Genomic DNA, 3,345 nt, shown 5'->3' on the forward strand with positions numbered 1-3,345 from the left:
CACAGGGCAGGGAACCCTGACTGCTCTTCAGACTCGAGAGGGAGGGGGAGAGGAGGGGGGGAGGTTAGGAGGGGGGGGAAGTTGGGGGGGGGAGAGTGGGAGGAGTGGGAGGCTGGGAGGAGGTGGAAATTTTTTTTCTTTCTTAATAAATAAAAAAAAAACCTAAAAAAAATGATTCAAAATGGATCAGACCAGGTTAAACCGGGTCAGACCGATTTAGACCAGTTCAGACCGCAATAAACCATTTTAGACGGGTTCTGACCAGATCCAACCCGTTTGAACCTGATCAAACCTGATTACACCGGTTCAGACCAGATCAAACTGGTTTAGACAGGTTCAAACCATTTCAGACCGGAACAAAATGGTTTAGAGTGGTTCAAACCAGATCAGACTGGTTCAGACCAGATCAAACTGGTTAGGAATTATATTACTGTTCTAATACCTTTACAGTCACTTTAATAAGGCCATATACTACCTATAGCATATATAGTGAAATGTCCTTCTTCATGTTTTCTATTAAGTAGGTAACACATATAGGAGACACAAAAGATGACTCAAAATTTATCACTAAAAACACAGAGGTGAGTACAGTGGCAACAACCCTGTTCATCTCCAGCATTACCCAGCAGTGTTTTTCAGACAAGAACTGGAAGACTCAAAGTAGAAAGAACACAGCAGTGTTTCTTAGTCTCCTATCCCTTTTAAGCCAGAGTATAGAAAGGAAAAGCACAGGGGAAATATGAAAATATTATTCATTAATGTATGTTACACCAGATTTCATATAAATATTGTTTTTTTTCCTCTTAGCATCCTGATTTTCCCCCAGGGCCTTACTGATCTTCCTAAATCATCCTTGTGACTGAGGCTCTAACAGACCCTTTGGAATTTTCCAAAACCTATGATTCTTTCTAACATGTTGGGACCCAGTCAAAGGTTTTGAGTCCTGGCTGCATGATAGGATCAGGAATCCAAAGACACTGTGTAGCCCAATAAAATAAAGCCTGGGCATGAAAGCTAGCAGCAGTTAAAATGCCTCAGTGTTGTTGATGTGTAGCCAACTTTTAGAATCATGAATCTAGGCCAAGGACAAAACACCAGCCAGCTTAATGAATTCATTTTGGTTATCTCATTCATATTTCTGATTTAAGGCCGGAAGCTACTTAAACCATAATAGACAAACAATAGATGATACTCTTATTTGGCATGGCTTCTTTCATCTCTTAGTATTAAAACTCAACCATGGGAACATACATGTAAGTAACATTATACTTATTGAATATATAATACATGCATATATATGCACACAATAACAATCAATGAAGAAAAGAGGTCATGAATTTGAAAGAGAATAGGGAGAGGTAAATGGGAGGATTTGGAAGGAAGAAGGAAGAAGGAAGATGGAAATGTTGTAATTATAATTATTATATTATTGCCTCAAAAATTAAAAAATAATTTAAGTAAAATAAAGGTCAACCATTGAGCTTGAAACATAACTAAATAATTAAGCTACTTTTGTCTCTCAGCCTACCTTGTACTGTGTCTGTTTTAATAATCCCAGTATACAGTATTATATTTGATTCTCTATGGTTTTGCACTCCGTATTTGCAGTAACCTTATCAATAGAAAAAGCATAAGGAAGCAACAGCATTTATATTAAGAACATGTCTTATTCAAGCTTGCAAAAGAATATCACTGGGAAATTCATGACTCTTAAAAAATAATTTTCTTTTTACTTGCTACAATAAAACTTCAGTTGGTATTTAGCAAAAATGCCATAGAACATATTATTAGTAGATAAAACAACTTTATATAAAAAGAACTAATACTGCTGGGAGCCATTGTTCCCCAAAGAAGGAATATTTTCCCATGCTCCAGGATATACTTTATTTTAAAAAGTAATGCATGACCTTTGTGTTACAGTTGTCAATATGAAATTTAGCACTAAAAGCAGTCATCTTTGTAAACATGCCTAATTTGAATTTCTTTTAGATCCTTGAGATAAAGCAGTGAGTCATAGCTTAGCAAAGTATTTTATAGCAATCAATACCTATCTTGAGCCTTGCCTCATTACATTAGTTCATATGACTAGTAATTACTTGGGACAAAGTTCACTGAAAATTCAAACCATATGATGTCATGGTGTGACCCTCTAACCTAATGATTCCTCTTTTCTTGGTCTTGCACCCACATGTGTTAATCATGAACTTGACTCAATCCTACAAAGAATGAGACTCAAGAGTTTATGTTTATGTTTGAAAAACGGCTTGCTTTGGAAGCTGCAGTTGCACTTCAGATTTTAAATATCAAAGAGTAAAGATAGGAGAAAAACTCTTCTCAAACTATAATTCTACAAAGCTTAATGTAGCTATTTTATACTTACAAATAAAACAATGCTCATTATAAACAATTGGTTCAGTCTTCACATTAAGATAATTCTAAAATTTAGAATTATTAAAATTTAGAAATATCTTAATGACTGTCAGTTGGCTTACATAAAACAAATGCAGTTGTTTTTAAAAAACTCCAAATATATAATTCATCTTCAAATGTAACCATTAATAACCTTAAACTCAAATAGTATTTTTAAGGTCAGCAAAACAATACTGACCTTTGCCATTTAATAGCATATTTTCAGGTGCTGCTAAAACTAAACTTTCCTGACTTTTCACTTAACATTTTCAGCTACTTGTGATTACTCAGGATTTGTCCAGAAAGTGACAGATCACATTTCCCATGGTACACTGAATATGTAGAACTGCTGCACTTGATCTACTCTGTGACACTGACTCAGACATGTGGCAGGGTACAACCAAGGCCATCTGTTTGATCTACAGAAGCTACAGTGAATAATCTCAGCATGGGGCCTGGGATTTATTCTCTGCTCCTGACCAAACAGACGTTATGTGGTTTTGGTATACCATTGAAATATCATAGCACAGAGAGAAGTTACTAGGACATGCTGTGTATTTATTATCATTTGTTTGCTCATTGAAGGTGGATCGAATTAATACAGGCCAATTGGTATAAGATGACACCACTTTAATATAAAAAGCACACTCACGCAACCGAAGTTCCCGCGATGCCCAGAAACAGGAAACAGGAAGAAGGGGTTACCAGCGTCATGACAGCCTGTTTAATTTCTTTTAGATCATTCATACGGACAGGTTCCCGTGTATCTTCTTTGATTACCCTGGGGTTTTTGGAACCAATCACCTTCTCTGGTGTTATTACTGGAAAAGCAGATAAAACCATAGGTAGAGCTTTGTGAAAATTGTCCTGGAGGGATTTACCCACAGGTGTAGTTAAATTTTGCCTTTCTACCGTGTGTTCTTCTTCATCAGAATT

Source organism: Microtus ochrogaster, unplaced genomic scaffold, assembly GCF_000317375.1.
Source record: "Microtus ochrogaster isolate Prairie Vole_2 unplaced genomic scaffold, MicOch1.0 UNK154, whole genome shotgun sequence".
NCBI classification, from domain to species: Eukaryota; Metazoa; Chordata; class Mammalia; order Rodentia; family Cricetidae; genus Microtus; species Microtus ochrogaster.